This window comes from Martes martes, assembly GCF_963455335.1.
Source record: "Martes martes genome assembly, chromosome: 5".
Lineage (NCBI taxonomy): Eukaryota > Metazoa > Chordata > Mammalia > Carnivora > Mustelidae > Martes > Martes martes.
In genome coordinates, this window is record NC_137892.1 from 127,979,660 (window position 1) to 127,998,761 (window position 19,102).

Below are 19,102 nucleotides of genomic sequence, written 5' to 3' on the forward strand. Positions count from 1 at the left end.
AGTTTTCTTCCCTAATGATAAATTCTGTTTCATAACAATTGCAAATTCCAAGGAGTGCATTTCAGGGAAGTTATTATAGTTCATTTGAGGATAAAATCATTGACATGTGACCTCCTGTTGCCATTGTAGCATGCTACAACTTCTTAGAAATACATTGCCTTGTCAAGTCTTCTTACTTAAATCTTCCTGCAAATTTTTTGAAGGCAAAGTAAGTAAAAGGGAGCTATTGATGTGGTAATAATTATTTTATGTTCATTTGAGTTTTGGACATGAATATGGAAATAATCAACATCCTGTGATAATGCAAAATAGGAACAATGAATGTGATGAAGAAGTATCTTCTTTTCCTTTTTATAACCGACCTTCGGCCTTGCACGCCATCTCATGTCACTGGGGGTCAAGGAGGAACATACTGACTACTGTCCCTGCCAACCTGAGACCTGAATCTTGGAAGCATTCAGCCTAACCAGAACTGGGAACTGGGAACTTGGATTGGATTCATTCCTAAATGTTATTCTGATAGCACTGTCTCCATTGCAGAGAACTACCCTTAGACTTGGGAAGAGGGAGCCCTGGGCCCCAGAGAGCCCCTGCTTTAGAATGCTTCCTTCAAAATGTTCAGACTTTCCCTCCATTGTCTGGGATGAGATGAAGCCAGCAATGCCATCAGGGAGGGTCTCCCTGAGCCTGGATGGAGAACAGCTTGTGCTTTTCTTCCCTCTGTAGCACAGCATAGGCAAGGTATAGAATGTCACCCTGGGATCACTGAGTATAGGCCTTACTAAGAGAAATGTTAGGTCAGCTGATATGAGAGTCCTGGGGTGAGAGAGGTGTAGACAGACCCATTTTGCCTGATTTACTAAGGAAATTCCAGGACAATGGGAGGGAACCTTAGTCCAATGGCAGATGGTCTAGTTCTGACCTAGGATTCTAAGGGCTGACCTGTGCTCTGATAGATAGCTTTGAAAGAGGACCCAAGAGCTGGGAACCTTGGTCCTAGAGGGGAATTCCCATTTCTTGAGGGAAACTATGAAAGATTCCACACTAGCATCTGCAGTGACAGTCCTTGCAAAGAATTCAGTGTCAGTTACAGCACTCAAGGGCCAACCTCCAAAGATATATTCATTGGTGAAGACAGAAATTCACTCTCTTGAAGTGTATTATCTTCTGACAAAAACAGTTTTCACTCTAAGGGTAGTCCTGTGTTTCATTAAGGATGTTCCAACCACTACTTTGTCCTTGAGAAACCTCATTTCCATCTAGAAAAAATTTGATCAGTGATAATAGTCCATTTCAGCCAAATCTCTTCCTGGCTCATGACTGAAATTATTTTACACTTACAATTACTTTACACTTACAATTTTAGGATGTATATTTAATTATAAAACAATCTAAAAAAGTTTGTTACTCTTCAGTATTTCTATCCTCTCTGTCATAAGGGGTCCTTAATTATTCATTAAATATCCCTTCAGCCCTAGCACCTCATTATTGTTATTTGGAATTTCAACTTTGTGCTTTAAAAAAAGTTTTTAAATTGTTTTGATAGTCAACAATTAATGAATTTGACTAACATATTTGATCATTTTTTCCTATTTTTTGCCCTTCTTCTAGATTTACTCATTGCCAGCTAAAACACATCTTGAATAAAAACTGTATGTTATATAAATATGTTTATAAGTGCATGTGAGGGTATATATGAGTGTGACTATATGTGACTGGGTTATGTGAGTTTAGTGTGTATGTGGGTAGACTTTATATATGTGAAAATATCTTTATTTGGCATGTCTATCTATTTATCTCTGAGATCATGACCTGAGTCAAAATGAAGAGTCAGATGCTTAACAGACTGAGTCAGCCAGGCACCCCACAATAAGTGTAACCTTAATCCCCTTTATCTCACCCATCTCCCCATCACCTCCCTTTGGCAACTGTTTGTTCTTTATATTTAAGAACCCTGTTTCTTTTTTTATTCATTTCTCTCTCTCTCTCTCTCTTTTTTAACTTTGTTTCTTAAGTTCCACATATGAGTGAAATCATATGGTATTTGTCTTTCTCTGACTGACTCATTTCACTTAGCATTGTAACATCTAGGTCCATCCATTTGTTACAAATAGCAAGATTTCATTCTTTTTTTTATGATTGAGTAATAGTCCATTGTGTATATTTACCACTTCTTTATCTAGCAATGGACACTTGAGTTGCTTCCATATCTTGGCTATTATAGATACTGTTGCAATAAGGGCACACTTATCTTTTCAAATTAGTGTTTTCATTTTCTTTGGGTAAATACCCAGTAGTGGAATTACTGGATCATATGATAATTCTATTTTTAATTTTTTGAGGAACCTCAATACTATTTTCCATGGTGGGCCGTACCAATAAAAATTTTCTCTTCTATTTAAATGAAAATTATTTTAGCTATCTCTTTCAGATCTCATCATTTTTAATAGTCTTTGTCAGACTTTTTATAAAATAAATATTATACAGAAAAATTCCACTAAACTGATTGTTGATTTTGTTGATCATGTTGGCATTAGATTTTTTTTCATATCTTTTGGAATTTGTATGCTGGTTTGTTTTGAGTAAGATTTGTCTCCCTCCCCCTCTCTCCATCTCTCTCTCTGTTTGTCTTACACACACACATACACACACACACCCCTCATTGACATACATGCACCCCCACCTCCCACCTGCACACACACATTGCTCATCTCTCTTGGTCTATGAACTTTGTAGTTGCCTCTGAACACTTTGAATGTCCAATTTAGGGCTAGATTTTACAATCAGAGTTTAAAGTTACTGCCTCCACGGGCTGGTTGGAAGTATCATGAATCTAGACTGAAGGCAGCTTGACTCGGTTTTAGAGAATGAAACTGTTCCTCTCCATGCCCCCTGAAAACCACAATTTCTATGTATCTTTAGCTCTGGTCAGCAAGTCACTAAATCTTATATTCCCCCATTTCTTTTTGCATTTGGGGAGGTTCACGAAATACATGGCTCTAAGCAGTAAGTAAAACTTACGTCCTCCCTTACAATCAGAGGACTATTTTTAATGACCTTTGGCCCAGCAGTGCTGAATAATTTGCTGCAATTATAAAACTCAGAAAACTGTGAGTTCAGCCTCCACTCACCATTTCTTGTTTCTGTTCTGTTTTTCACCCACATAAATATCTATCTCAAATTTGAGTACAGTTGTGGTATGTGTATATATGTACGTGTAAGCATCTGTGTGTATCAATATACGTATAACATTTTACCCCTCTTTGTTACATAGTAGGAAGAAGGTGTTTTTTGAAGCATGTTGGCCTGGAAGCCTCCTCCTTTTTTTGAGCCACTTATAAAAGTAGCCCATTTTCAGTATCTCCACTTCTTCCTACCACTTAGGTCCTTTACTCATAATCAGGTGTCTGTTTCCACAACATCAGTGGAATAGCTCTTACCAAAGTCATGGAAGGCAACCAGTATTTCTCCACATTATCTGTTTAACTGGTGACAGAAAGTTCTTTTACTTTCATTCTTATTTTTTTTTAAAGATTGTATTTATTTATTTGACAGACAGAGATCACAAGTAGGCAGAGAGGCAGGTAGAGAGAGAGGGGGGAAGCAGGCTCCCTGCTGAGCAGAGAGCCCGATGCGGGGCTTGATCCCAGGACCCTGGGACCATGACTGGAGCTGAAGGCAGAGGTTTTAACCCACTGAGCCACCCAGGCGCCCCTCATTCTTATTTTTATAATACACTCTCTTGTGTAACCCCAGTAAAGTTCTGTTCTTTGCATCCTAAAAATCCTAACGAACATTGAAACTGCACAAAACTGGTCTTTCTAACATTTAAAGGATAGTCCAGTCATGTTTCTTATTTACCTAAAATGGTTTAGAGACTCCCCATATCATATCTCTGAGATAAAAGCTGCAATGGCTTAGCATGACATTTGTCATGTTATGTGCACTCCTCTTTTTACCCTCTCTCACATGTTCCTCTAAACCACATCTCGGATTTTACACCTCAGCACCAAGCACGCATGCCTTCACCTCTTTGCACGTACTGCTGTACCTTTGCCTTCAATGTCCTCTTTTTGCCTAGTTCTCCTGTAAAACTCCTAATTTGCTTCCAAAGGCCAAGTGAGGTATCCTAATGTATTCCTTTAGGAATACTTTTTCTATGTATACTCAACAATATATAAGAGATAGTAATTGATCGCCTTTTGTACATAGTATCCTGGATGTTGAGAATTTAATAGTGGGTAAGAACAGATATGCTCTGTGCCCAAAGGGAACTTACATATCAATGGAGGAGACAGGCATTAATCAAATGATCATTGAATAAATGGAACTTTGCATCTTTGCTATACCTGCTATGAAAGGTAGACTCATGGTACCACATGAGCTGGTCATTAAGAAATTTGATGTTGTGGAGACTTCCTTGACATTTCTACAGAATTAAACACTCCCTTCTCCATATTGTGTGCATGGTTCCATTGTTACAGTGATTAAAATGAATTTAAATGTATTTGTTTATATATCTATTTTTACCACTAAGCTGTGAGGTGCTTACTAATTTCTAAAATATTGAGCAGATTATCTAGAAAATAGTAGGAATATATTAAATATGAAAAATGATAAACTAGTTTCTGATTGAGTTAAAGTGTAACTTTAGTCATGGATTAGAGGAAAATTTATATAGGATCATTTTTTATTCCTATTTTTTTATTTTCTCTAGAACAAGACACTCAGTATCTAGTTGTTTTGCAGAAAACAGTACCATTCTCTAATAATTATAAGCTTTTTAGCATTTCTTCTTATAGGTCATGGACTATAAACTAGCACTTACTTGCTAGCTTTGAGGTTGGAAAATGAAGGAACAGCATTCACTAGTTCAATTATGAATTATTTCAAAGGTCAGAGCACAAGAGCACAAACTACACTAGTGCCTTTCAGAGAATGGAAAGTGATGCACATCTATTTGTTGAAATAAATATTGCAATGAGGAGAGTAAAAATAGCCAAACAACTACAGCAAATATTTTGGAACAAATAAGAGGATGATAAGGCAATGTTAAATGTCTTCTATGATTTCCTGATCTTATATATTTTAAAGTATATATGTAACTAATGAATCATTGAACACTACACCAAAAACTAATGATGTACCATATGGTGGCTAACTGAACATAATAAAAAAATAAAATAAAACATTATAACACAAAAATGATCAGAGAATGGATTCTACATAGACAATAGTTCATTTCTTTACATTGAAATTAAGTACACTGAGTGCAGTCCATACAGAGGCAAAATTATTTCCATACATTCCAACTCCACCCTCTTCCTTTTCTAAAATGAGGTTTAAAGATATAAGCTGCAGTTTGTATTTTGCCTCATGATCCTTTCCTAGAGATCATCTGTCAAGGGTTTCTCTAGGCAGCTGCTTCACTGGGGGCACAACCCAAGCTGGGAACTACAGCAGCCACAGACAGGCTAACAGAATTCATGGTTTACACTTTTATGTCTAGTCACAAAGCCCTGGTTTTGGAATGTCCTAAGGGTTCTTTGTAAAACTAATGATGAAACAGAGATCCTTTGATTCTTTATTTATTACCTTCTGAATCTGTTTTTATCTGGACACCTAAAGGTCTTGATAAACTCCCCAAAAGATTAATTGTTCCTATTATCTGTTTTGATTATCTTGTTTTGGAGTAATTACTATTGAAATCTTTGGCCCATTTTAAAATTGAGTTATCTTTTTACTGTTGAGCTGTAAGAATCCTTTATATATTTTGGATACTAGGCCCAATATCATAGATATGATTTACACTTATTTTCTCCCATTCAATGAGTTGACTTGGATATTAAGAAACCGTGAGTATTTTGACAAGGATAGTATCATGGTTATCATTGTGTCCAAAAGACCTGAGAATGCCTACAAATAAGATTGCATATAGGATTTCTAAGTTCACATATGCTTGTGGAAGGCAGTAGGGAATGGTATGAGAAGAAACCTCCAATCATAACTAATAATAATTTTCACATCCACCCATACAGTAGGTTTTCCAAGTTCAAATTAATTAAATTTAAAGAAAATCAAGTCACGAGACATTTCTGGGATACCTGAGTACTTCATAGAATAAGATTTACCCTGGAATACTTTTGTCCCCTGCCACTTCCTCTATATTTATATTCCTAACCGACATATCAATTTTATGTATGTTTATTGACTTCCTGTTCAGCCTCCTAATATAGTTTTACCACACACTTTAGTAACTAGGCATGTTAACATTATTGTGATTGTATAAATAATAATCATTGCTATTCTAAGTTCCTTTCTCAGACAACTTTTGGCTTTTCCTATAATTGATGATTGCTTATTTGAAAGATCCCTCTGTTTAGTGTGTAGACTTTGGATAATCCCCTTGTTTTCTGCCTGGTGTCCCTCCAAGGGCCTTGCCTTCCCTGATGCCTAGTGGCCCGACCCCCTGACCCCTCAAGAGTTCTGAAGAGTGACCTGACTCACTTTCTTTGAGCCTTCACCCTTGCAGATACTTAGTTTGTCATATCCTCTGCTCTATTCAGTCAGTAACCAGGCTTATACTTACCTGGTAGCATCAGTACTGCTTCTCCCACATTTTAACTTTTTTAAAAGATTTATTCATTCATTTTAGAGAGAAAGAGAGTGAGTGGGGGGAGAGACAGAGGGAGAAGATATCCAAGTAGACCCCCTGCTAAGAGCGGAGCCCAGCACACTGGCTTGATCTCACAACCCGTGAGATCAGGGGTCTGAAAACTTAATGAGTCTGACACTTAATGGACTAAGCTGCACAGGTGCCCCTACATTATAATTTTTAAGAGACTTAGGAAAGAAAAGAAACTTAAAATGCTTATTTAGAAGTCCAAAATTTCTCTCTCTCTCTCTTTTTTAAAAGATTTATTTATTTGACACAGAGAGAGAGAGATCACAAGTAGGCAGAGCAGCAGGCGGGGGGGGGGGGGTAGGTGGGGAGGAAGCAGGCTCCCTGCTGAGCAGAGAGCCCGATGCCAGCTCGATCCCAGGACCTGAGATCATGACTTGAGCTGAAGGCAGAGGCTTAACCCACTGAGCTACCCAGGTACCCCCACCCCCCGCCGCCAATTTCTCTCTTAATAAATTACATATTTCTCTCTTGTGGACTCAAGACTAACAGGCATCTTTCCCAAAGCTGTCCCGAAGTTAGGCTCATTCACTCTCATCTCAAGCATCTGATATAATAGTCCACTATTTTCTTTCTTCACCTTCTCTGTAACTCTCCTTCTCTCCTAGTCTCTTTCATTTTACCAGTGGCCCTCTGATTGAAGGGAAAATGTCAAATGGTATAATATGTTCAATGGGTAAATATTCTTACATATATGAATTGCATTTACTTCAACAAAAAATTAGAGTCAATCATCTACATGGTAATAACTTTCTTCACCTCATTACATCTATGACAACTGAAATATTTTCTGAATTGATAAAGCAGAAGAAATTATACCAGGGAGAGAAAGAGCTTTCAGAGTTCAGAATGTTGAGGGATTAATTTATCATCTCACTTCATTCTCACCTAATGGCCTGAATTAGATATCAATATATATTTTTAAAAGATTTTATTTATTTATTTGACACAGAGAGAGATCACAAGTAGGCAGAGAGGCAGGCAGGGATAGAGGGGAAAGCAGGCTCCCTGCAGAGCAGAGAGCCCGATCGATGCGGGGCTCGATCCCAGGACCCTGGAATCATGACCTGAGCTGAAGGCAGAGGCTTAACCCACTGAGCCACCCAGGCGCCCCTACATATCAATATATTTGAATAATTAAATGAGATGCCTACCTTAGTCCAGGTGCTATAAGACTAGATGGAGCCTAAACTGGGAATCTTCAGCAAAATTTAAACTTATTGGTAGAAATGGCAGATTTCTGTAGTTGATATTCCTAGACTGCTTCATTTGTAATTGATTTCACTGATTGCTTGCCATGTATATGCTATACCAGTGTTCTATTAAGTATTTAGCTCACATACAGGAAAATAATCTTGTGATAAAATAGTGCTGGTTAATAATTTTCTTATTAATGAAAAAAGAAATGCCATCAAGACCACCAGAATTAATGCTCTGGGTATTTTGGTACATGCTGGCTTTATGAGGACGAGGATGATATCTTTCTTATTTCTAACATGGGGCTTGAGAGATAGTATTCCAAAGATTCCTCCAAGTATTCCACCATGGGCATTGCCTGATCTAGCCCAGGCAGGCGGCAGACTCTAATGGTTGCCTTCTGGACCACTCTGATTCCACCTTCTAAAAGAGCAAGGTTTCGTCATTTAGAAGTTGCCCTGTCTCATATATTTGCAGGGAATGAAAAAGTCCGGGACATTTCCACAAGGAATTTCTGTTCTAAATAAATCTTTTCTGAGAGAAAAAGCATGTTCTCATGTTAGGATGTAATGTTGAGCAAGGCAGACACACAAGCTTGTATGAGATATTTGTTGAGTGCCCATTCTGTGCTGGACATTTGGGATACTGTGGCAAACTAGGTATCCCAAATGTCTAGCACAGAATGGACACTCAACAAATATCTCATAATTGGCAGTGTGTCTTTGCTATAATAGAATTTACAGTCCAGTTCAGAAAAGAAAGCATATAACAAGAAATTATAATGAAATATTATTAGTACAGAGGAAAATGGGGCCTTTATGGGTGGCACTTAACCCAGATTTGGGGAATCAGTGAGGAGCTCTTAAGAAAATGATGTCAGAGTGAGAACTGAGAAGTGGGACGTAGCCAGCCATTGGTGGCTATGTGGGTAATAGAGAGACTATGGGGGAAGGGGAACTTTGAAGCAAGGACTGTTCCAGCAAGAGGGAATATCATGAGCCAAGGCTTGGAGAAAAGCTAGAATTTGGAAAGAAATTGACTATGACTGGATGGTAGAATGAGTGCAGTGACTAAAACTAAAGAAGAAGAGGCAATAAGGAAGAGGCACAAAATTTGCATTTAAGGTTTGAGTTTTATTCTAAATGCCATGGGCAACTACTAAAGGGTTCTAAGCCAGGGGGTGACAGAATTTAGCATGTCAGGTGGCATTATGTTGCAGAGATTTGGATTCTGGAATTCAGTGCAAAGGCTGAGGGGCAAATATCATTCCCTTCACTTGGTCATATTCCAAGTTACATTTTAGAATACTGGCAAACTGAAATTCACAACTCCTACCAAAACTAAAATAATTCCTTGGATCTAATCCTGGCTATTTTTAATTACTTTCCAGATTCCGTGTAAAATTGACAACTGGCATTTATTAAGGTGGAATCCATTTCTCAAGACTCCTGCAAGTCAGGGTGTATCAAAGAAGTTGCTCGAGCCCAAAATGTCATTTCTTTCCAGCTGTCCCCAACAACTTGTGGCCAACATTTCCTAATCTTGCAGGGTTTGAAATTTGTTACAAAAGTCCATGCTGGATTTAATACCCAAATTAGGATATATAATTTCAATAAGGCAATATCCCAAATTGATATTTATTCTTTTTCAGAATCACCAGAGGAATTTTGTGGCAAGATATTCTGTTCAACCCATCAAGTTGGTGAAGTAGGCCACTGAACTCTTCTCTGGTAAAACTGAACCTGGTGATTATATCATGAGAGTTTACTGTAGTGTTTTTCCATTCTTGCCCATCAACCATGTGTTCATTAGAGCGGGCACAGCATTACCTATCATTCTCCTAACAGTAAAAACCCACCATGCAGCAGTGCCAGGTTGGCTCCTATGGTGTTTCCGTCTTGAGCACTCTGTGTAATGACTCCTACTTTCTTTGGCTCTCTGTTTCCTCTTTACTATTCCTGGAGCCTGGTAATAGAATCCAGTGATGGGAGAAGCACAGAAAAAGCTTGGTAATCAGATGGACCTGGGTTTTTAAATCTTGATTTTATTATCTACTCAGTATATTACCAGGGGCATAATATCTATTTTCTCAGCTTCACTTTCTTCTTGTAAAACAATACCCAATATATAAGATTGCTATAAGGATGAAATGAGGTGATATGAATCAAGTACCTAGCCCAATGGCTGGTACATTTTATGCTAATAAATGGCAAATGCTACTACATTCAGGAGGAAAATGTAAACCTTTGGCATTTGTCATTATGAAAACCAAATCTGGACTTTAAAATTAGCCAGCACTTCAGCTTAGAGGAACATATACAAATCACATGCAGATGTAGCCTTTACCCTGGGGAAAATCCCAAAAGGCAGCTGCTTCTTGTCATCAACAAGAAAATGTCACAGGGATTGAGGGAGGAATGGTCACTGTAAGATGTGAGATATTGCTTCAGATTATTGATACTTAGTTTCCTCATCTATAAAATTCATATTTCAGATTAAATGACTTCCAAGTAGTTTCAATTCCATATTTCTAAAGTACCAGGGGTATGTTTTAACCATATTATAATTTTACTAAGGTCTAAGGCCATTAAACATCAATGTACAGCTAAGAACATAGCTGTACATTGTTGTGTGTGTGTGCGCGGGAAGAGGTAGCCACAGAGCATATAAAAAGATCCATAAAATTCAAGAACATTTATTTTTGGTTCTTTATGTTGTCTAAAAATTTCAAAATATCCAATCACCACAGGGATTTTAATAAAAGTTTACTCCTAACTCCACCAATGTTTATGGTGGCTTGACTTTGCCTTTTTCTTCAATAGTCTTGCGTAAATATGCCATTTTTTAATGTGTGTAAGTCATCTAAGTGGTTGGTATAATTCATGCATGTGTGTGCTAGAGACTGACCTTTTGATTTCAAGAGTTAGCCTTGATTTTAGGAAGATGATGAAAATCTCTGCTTATTCCAGATTTATCTCTCACTAATTCAACATGGATTTTTTAAGTGTCTTATAGTGAGTGTCTCTTAGAAATATTACCAAATCCCATGACTTCACCCCCCACCTATGAATGAGTAACTCCTCAAACAGTATTTCTAGCCCTCCAGAGAAAACCCTATTCCAAAAATATATATTTCAAAGGAAATCAGTATATTCAGCAGACTATTAGTATCTTTCCATATTAATGGAAAGATTGATTGACTGATTTTTTTGTTCATTTATTCTGAGTGTAATTGGCTTTCTCTTTGTTATGAGTGGTTTATGCCATTGGAAACGGCATCTTCTCTTCTATAGTCACTTCTTGTTTCAGCAGACAGCTAGTAGAAAACCATGGGAGTATGTGAAATAATGGCAGGTGGAAGTAGTCTTTTATTTGCATGAAATGCAGGTCAGGCTAGATATTGTTAGGAAATGAAACAGCAATAAAGTAAGGAGAATATGCACATAGGAATATATTTATAATTAGAAATGTTGAAAAGTACCCGGATTATTCCTGGCTGATAATTTTGTCTAACACTTAATAGTTAAAAAACACACTTGTATCAGACTCTTGGTTATGCTATATGTATTTTTGAGACAGAAACATACATCCAAACAAATTTGACTATTCTAATCAAATCGCCTGCAAGACATTGATTTAAAAACCCCCCACAAGTCAGTTAAATAACTAACTTTACTGTGTTTTTACTAACTTGATATTTCTTTTTCCTAAAGAATAAATCAAACAATTAAACTGGTTTATGTAAAGAAAAAAACTCTCAATTTATTCATGTATGTAGCCCCAGTTTTTGAAACTAAACTCTAATTTTTCTCAAAGTTCACTGTCAACATTCCTGCCAGGTTTACATATATTCTCTTAGAAGACTCATATCTTAGTGGGTCTCTACTTCTGTTACTAGTAGTTTCAATGGTCAGGGGAATATTGGGAAAGTGGCAGGGGAGAAAAAACCCCAAGTTTAGAGTTGCACATATAAGGAAAGGAATGGGTATTGTAAGCTGAAAAGAGAGGCATGAGAAAGTCTGGTTGAGGGTCAGGGTGGAGGAGAGTTTGAAAGCAGGTGGTGGGGCTGTGTTATATATGTGGATGCTGTAGGTATTTAAGACTGGAAGGTTGGATTAGCAAAGACAGAATAATGGGGTTAGACGCAACTAATGATCAAAAACAGGAGATTGTAGCTGAGTAAGAGGAACAAGAGAATAGGTGAAAACCAGAGGTCAAGACCAGGTCACAGAAAAATTACCCGTAGAACAACAGCAGACACATACCCAAGAGATAAGAAGCTTTGAAACAAAGGGATAATCTATTCAGCAGGAAATCTCTTTTCTTGCTGAAGCAGGAAACAGATGATATAATTTATAGAGTAAGAGCATCCCAAGGCCTTGAGGGCTAACACCAATCCTAACAGATCAGGCTCCTGCTCAGCATCCTAACAGATCCCGAGAGTGGGAGAGGCGGTAGGTGGGGCAGAAGGTCCCTCTGAGATGCTTAAATTAAATCAGTCATTTTTAAAGCACATATTGACTTTGTAATTATATTTTCCAAAGAAAAATTGGTCATTGGCAGCTTGGCATTATGATATAGATTCTGACAACAGTAATATTAAGACTATCTCAGAGTTCTCAGGCCAAACAGTTGCTATAGTTACTCTGAATTGGAAGATAGAGAGAGATAGAGAGAAGGGTGACTTTACATAGCACGAAGAATTATAAATATAATTATCAATATAAGCTTCGGTTTGCGGCAAAAGTAATTAATGTGATTCAGGCTCTAACAACAATATCAAAATGTAACACATCTTATACCAAGACTGAAATTTTGGGTAGGCCATTGTGGCCATAAAAAATAGACTTTAGTAGTCCAATAATACTTTTTAAAAAGATTTTATTTACTTATTTGAGAGAGAGAGAGAGAACACGAGTGAGGGGGAGGGCAGAGGGAGGAGGAGAAGCAGATTCCCTGCTAAGCAGGGAGCCTGATGCAGGACTCAATCCCAGGACCCCAGGACCATGACCTGAGCTGAAAGCAGACACTTAACCAACTGAGCCGCCCAGGTGCCCCAGTCGAGTAATACTTCATATTTTATTTTACAGAGAATATCTATCTCTGAGTACTCAACAGTAAAAGAAAAAAGAAAAGTAAGGTTCACAATTAAACATGCATGGAAGATTGATTATAATAAAGTCACTTCCCCAAATATGTAGATTTGTCTGAGGCAAATTAATACATTTTAACTCTGCTGGAGGAGCAAAGTAAATCATGAGGCCCATTTTGAACGGGACAATCTATTTCAAGAAGTAAAGGAAGATGGTGTTCTGGGGGGGTTGATTTCCAGTCAATAGCGTACTGAGATTCTCACAAACACGACTGCATGTGAACAGGCTGTTGTGCTGCAGGGGAGTTTTACTAGCCAACTGTGGGGTTGTAGAGCAGCAAGAAATTTTAAAAATATGAGAGCTATCAGAAATGATATATAGGATATTCCGTGTGTGTGTGTGTGTGTGTGTGTGTGTGTGTGTGTGTGATCTTAATTATTTGAAGATAACTTTAAAAATCCTATTTCTAAAAATTTCCAAGTTAATAAATGTATTTAAAATCTAATCTGATAATTTGAACAAGTAACATATTTCCCCTCTAAAACATGTACTTACTAAAAATGTATTTTTTAAAAATATTTTTCATTTATTTATTTGACAGAGAGAGACACAGCAAGAGAGAGAACACAAGCAGAGCGAGTGGGAGAGGGAGAACAGGCTTCCCGATGACCAGGGAGCCCGATGCGGGGTTGGATCCCAGGACCCCAGGATCATGACCTGAGCCAAAGGCAGAAGATTAACCGACTAAGCCACCCAGGCACCCCTAAAAATGTATTCTTACACAGATTGTTTTTTTCTAGAATCTTAAGAATAATCTGAAGACGGTTTTCAAAGTACAGTATTTCTTTGGATCTTCGAAGGCAATAGTCTGATGAATTTAGCAAAATTTCTGGCTTTAACAAGGAGAAGGCTTGCTGGTAGTTGCACAAATTGCTGGAAACACCTTGAATTTTATCCTTTTACCAAGTACAAGCAACAAGACTTGTGCCTGTCCCTTTTTTAGGGGGGAGGGGCAACCAAGATGCTTCACATTCACCATGACAACCTTCACAGACAGCATATGACCAGAGCAATTCCTATAGCAATTTCTAATGCAGTGCTTTTCAAGGTGAGATTTAGGGCCACATGTTTCGGAGTCACCCTAGATGCTCATTAAAAATGAGGATCCCTGGGCCTCTTTCTCAGATAATGAAATAGTGTCCCTAGTGGAGAATCATGGGAATCAAAATTCCCCAGCTCCCCAGGTGATTCTAATGCACTCTAAATTGGAAAGCTTCCGTTAGTGGCTCCTTCGCTCACTCTTGACAAATACTTTGCTTACCTTGATAATCATGGATCTGGGGGAAAGAAGCATATTTTTCCTGTTAAGTCCTTAAGGAAAACTGAACCTGGAAACAACTGCAGCCAACCAGTGAAGACGTCATTCCAGTATCATCTGAGACGCTCTCTATGGTGGAGTTACGCAATTTCAAATCGAAGATTATGTATGCTCTTTCATTGAGACTTTATAGTTTTCCTCTTTATAGTTTTTTTTTCCCCCAATCTGGCTGTGAAACAAAGACTTAAAGGTTCTTTCTGCTTTTATTTTTGTATTTCTGTGTTTTCTTTTCCCTTTTATTCAGTACGTCTTTGTAATTTCACATTTTATTAGTTCAATTGAATAAATATATTTCACCCATGTGGTTGCTGCTTATGTTTTAATACCTTTTCTTTTCCTTCTTGCTTTTTATGCTACTTTTGCTACTTTTCTTTTTTAATGTTACCTGTAAGTAAGAGTACTGATCAGTAACCTTTCTCTCAATGTAATATCTTTAAAAATAATCTTCCTTCGGGGTAATTGTGTCTTTTTTCCTTTATATCTGGTTTTCTGGCTACTAATTAGGAAAGGACCCTGGCCTTCATTTCTGCTTTCTTTCACATTGGAGATAAGATGATGAGGAGGGACATCACTCAGATGGGTTCTGGCTCCGGAATTGTTGGATTTTTCACACTCTTTCCCTTCTCACACAAAACCTCAGAAAAGCAGAACTCCATGATTTTTGTGGTTTTCTTCAAGAGGAGAAAAGAAATCTATCTCCTGCTCTTCTCTTCCTTCTTCTCTTTTTTTTATTTTTTCGAAGTTGCTATGCTCAAAAGGAAAATAATTAACTTTATTATGTTTCTCCAGAATTTTCAAAGGCGATCAGAGAGAAGTAGTACAAGTGAGAAGGAATCCTGGGCCACTTGTTTTCTAAACCTTTTAACACAGGCCCCATAAAAGAAGTAAATAATTTGACAATCTGAACCCTACTTTTTACTATGAAAGACATTTCCTTGGAGAAATATAGTAATAAATTCTGAACATAATACTTGGATTTACCTTTACTAAATATAGACAACTACTTCATCAACAATAAAAGGGAATAAACACAGAATAATTAAAATTAACAAAAAAGTTCTCAAATTTTTATCATAGTCAATAATTTCAAGTTTCTCCTTACTATTTTTCTTATAAGTATAGTTCACAAGTAGATCTGATTTTCATCTCTTTTTTCCCCCTGATCATTTCATTGTCTCTAAAAGTTCCCTGAGTATGAGTGCATAAGTCTATATGGTGGTAATATTATTTTCAATAACAGCTACCTTGAAGAGTTACGTGGACTTTTGACAAAATCCATTTTCTAGAAAACAGATTCAGGTTTGCTTCCCCATGACTAATGAAAGGCGAGCATCTGTAGAGAGTTAAAGAACTGCAAAGTTTGGTAATTCTGGGTTAGATGAGTCAAACTCTTTGGTTTTGTTTTCCTTTAAGCACCTTTTCAAAAGTGGTAATTTCACTATTACAAGTTCAACCGAGGAATCAATGTACGCAATTTTAATTTTTTGCCCACTTTTTTGCTTTTGCTTTATACCCCCTCTCTTACACACACACACACACACACACACACACACACACACCCCATTCAGGAATTTGAATTGCTTTAGAATTCAGATATTCATTTCTTTCATCCAATTCTATCATTTTTTGGACACCTCCAACTAACAATGAGTAAGCCAAATATTTAAAAAATGCAACTAGTAAAGTAAGACAAAAAAATCTTTTACTTATTTTTTTCCCACTTTGGGCTTCCTAACAAATACAGTGGACAGCAATTTAGCAAATACACGCTGAACATCATAATAATTATGTCACATTATTTCTGTTCCCTCTGCATTTGACAGACATTGCCATACACTGGACTTCTCTGAGTTTTCACCCATTCCACAGGAAGTTTTTCTAGGTTTTTTTTTTTTTTTTAATCTTAATTCTATTTGACCTGACTTCAACCTATTTTTTTTTTTTTAACGAGAGAAGTGTGAAGAAGAAAGAGAGCATGAGCGGGTTGAGGGGTAGAGGTAGAAGCAGCCCCCCTGCTGAGCGGGGAGCCCAACGCAGGGCTTGATCCTCTGGGATCATGACCTGAGCCCAAGGCAGACACTTAACAGATTGAACCACTCAGGGGCCCCAACCCATCTTAATGGAAACATTCTTTTAGAGAAGAAAAAGAGGTAACTTAGTTGGAGACTGGTAGAAGTCTCATTGAAATATCACTCATTAAATCTTTACAATTAAGAAGAGGTAGGAGTGGCCTTAGCCCATAACAGAACCTCCATATACTATTATTTTGTTTTTCTCAAAAATCCAAATAAATTACATTTGCCATTGTATGTAATAGTTAAGACAGAATTTGGCAACATATGCATAGCATATTTCAGAAATACTGTGACAGTAGTTAAGCTGCATCAAGTTAACTCCTAAAAGTGTATTCTATTTGTTTCAGTGATTTTTAAAAGAAATTTTAATACTTAGAGTCTTCAACAGTAGGGTATTTCTAGAGGCTTTTAAAAATTCATAATGCACAATGCTTGAATAGTGGACACTAGGTATTAAAGGATACCTGTAATGCTGAATAAATGCTAGCTGGGATGTTTTATGTCAAATACAGAAGTTGCACAATGAAATAGCTATTTTACACTTTAACCAACCCAAAGATAATACTTGAGGAGCATTTTTAAAAGCATTGCTTCTGGCTGAACACAATTTTTCCCATTTTAACAATTATTTCAGAAGTCTGGCTTACTTATAATAAGTCCAGTCTTAGCCTGTTTAGTTGCTACCTTTTATTAAGCATTAAGCAGTAAGGAAGCATTTGCAACTATATCAGTGCTGATAAGTTTCAAATAATGTAAGTTAAGGAGAAACTAAAAATTAAGGAATAAAATTATTGTACGTAAAACAGATATGGGCTCTGTTTGCATTAACAGTCAGGTTAGAAGAAGCAGGAAATGCTACGCATTTATCTTCTTGCCTGGGCTTCCTGGTGTGGTAAATGCAAGGTGAGTAATAGCTGTCACTGACAAACAGGATTAGAGCTAAAACGGCACCAGATATCAAAGCACAGACACAGAGCCACCAGGGGAGTGAGTAAAACTATAAAGTAACATGTTAGGTCAAAGCTCATGAAATTGCCATTTTTACTGGTCAGAAGCAACAGAGTATTGGCAATTTCATGTAATTCAACTTTAGATCTTTCAGAACCAAAAAAGCCATTGAAAATGATTCAATCCGAGGTTCTTAGTCTGAAGTTAATATGGGTTGACTTCAAGGAGACCAGGAACCCTCATCTATTTATATATTTAATTGATAGTTTGGGAGAGCCTATGATGTGCCAAGTACTGTTATACAAACTGGCTATACAGACATGAAAAAGACTAGCCCCTTGCCCTCATGGATATTACATTTCAGTGGGAAAGTCCAACCCTTAAATATAATGTGATGTCACTACTGAACTGAATGCAGAGACTTCTGTCTTATGTTCGTATGTACATTTTATCTGAGAGAGAGCTCACTGAGTGCATGAAAGTGGTTTATGATCATCAAGAGATTAAGAACCAGTAACCTATTATACCCTGCTCATTTGATCGCTGAAGAAGCCAAAGCAGACACTGAGTGATTTGCTATGAAGTGTATTCATTAGTGGCTGACTTAGGATCAGCACCCAGGCATCCTGGTGTCACTCAGCCATACTACTTCACACTGTAGGGGAGATGATTTATGATTTTTCATTTTTTTCTTTATTTATTCTCTTTTTCATAGTACCTATATACCACTTTTTAAAATATTTTATTTATTTATTTGAGAGAGAGAGAAAGGATATGAGAAGGGAGAGGTCAGAAGGAGAAGCAGACTCCCTGCTGAGCAGGGAGCCCAATGCGTGACTCGATTCTGGGATTCCAGGATCATGACCTGAGCTGAAGGCAGTTGCTTAACCAACTCAGCCACCCAGACACCCTGCTACAAACCATTTTGACTCAACAAATTCATTTCAAGAGTTGAGTGTCTGGTCAGAGAGCTCCCAATCCTAATTTCAGCATTAGAATATATTAGCTTCGTGATTTCAAAAGTTGCCTAAGCCCTCAGAGCCCCAGCTGCCACATCTATAGAATGATGAGAACAAGTCATAACTGACAGATTATTGTGAGGATTAATGAGATCACACATATAACCCCTCTGTCTCCCATTACTTGCTCTAATGCTTTCCAGCTGATAAGCCCATCAGCTATTATTATTATTATTATTATTATTATTATTATTATTATTCTGTTTAAGATTTTATAGAGCATGGCCTTTGGTGCCAGTTCCCCAGGCTCTAAAAAATCATTCCCTCTCTCTTCACCAGACTATTATTTAAATGGCAGCTATCGGGATTTCATTTAACTCAGGGGAGATGAAAAAAGTAGAAGTGACTAACTACGACAGAGTCTAGAGACCACTTACTATGTATGTGATCTTGGGCCAGATACACAAATTTCCTCTGTCTCAGTTTCCTCCTACACAGAATGGTGTCAATCAAGTAGCTACTTCATAGACCTGTTATGAGGATTAAATGGCTTAACGTGTTACCACAATGTTGAGGTGGAGATTATTATGCTTGTTTTGAAAAATAAGCTAAGACTTTTTTTTTTTTTTAAAGATTTTATTTATTTGACAGAGAGAGACACAGCGAGAGAGGGAGCACAAGCAGAGGGAGTGGGAGAGGGAGAAGCAGGCTTCCTGCCAAGCAGGGAGCCCAATGTGGGGCTTGATCCCAGGACCCTGGGATCATGACCC

At 37.5% G+C, this 19,102-nt stretch overlaps 1 long non-coding RNA gene across 1 annotated transcript in view; it reads left to right on the forward strand.

The window, feature by feature from the left end:
- Positions 1-14,649, forward strand: part of LOC308343872 — a 45,683-nt gene extending 31,034 nt beyond the window's left edge. The window contains exons 4-5 of the long non-coding RNA XR_013966915.1: positions 9,531-9,609; positions 13,574-14,649. This is a non-coding gene — a long non-coding RNA (uncharacterized lncRNA). The remainder of the gene's footprint in view (positions 1-9,530; positions 9,610-13,573) is intronic.
- The last annotated feature ends 4,453 nt before the right edge of the window (positions 14,650-19,102 follow it).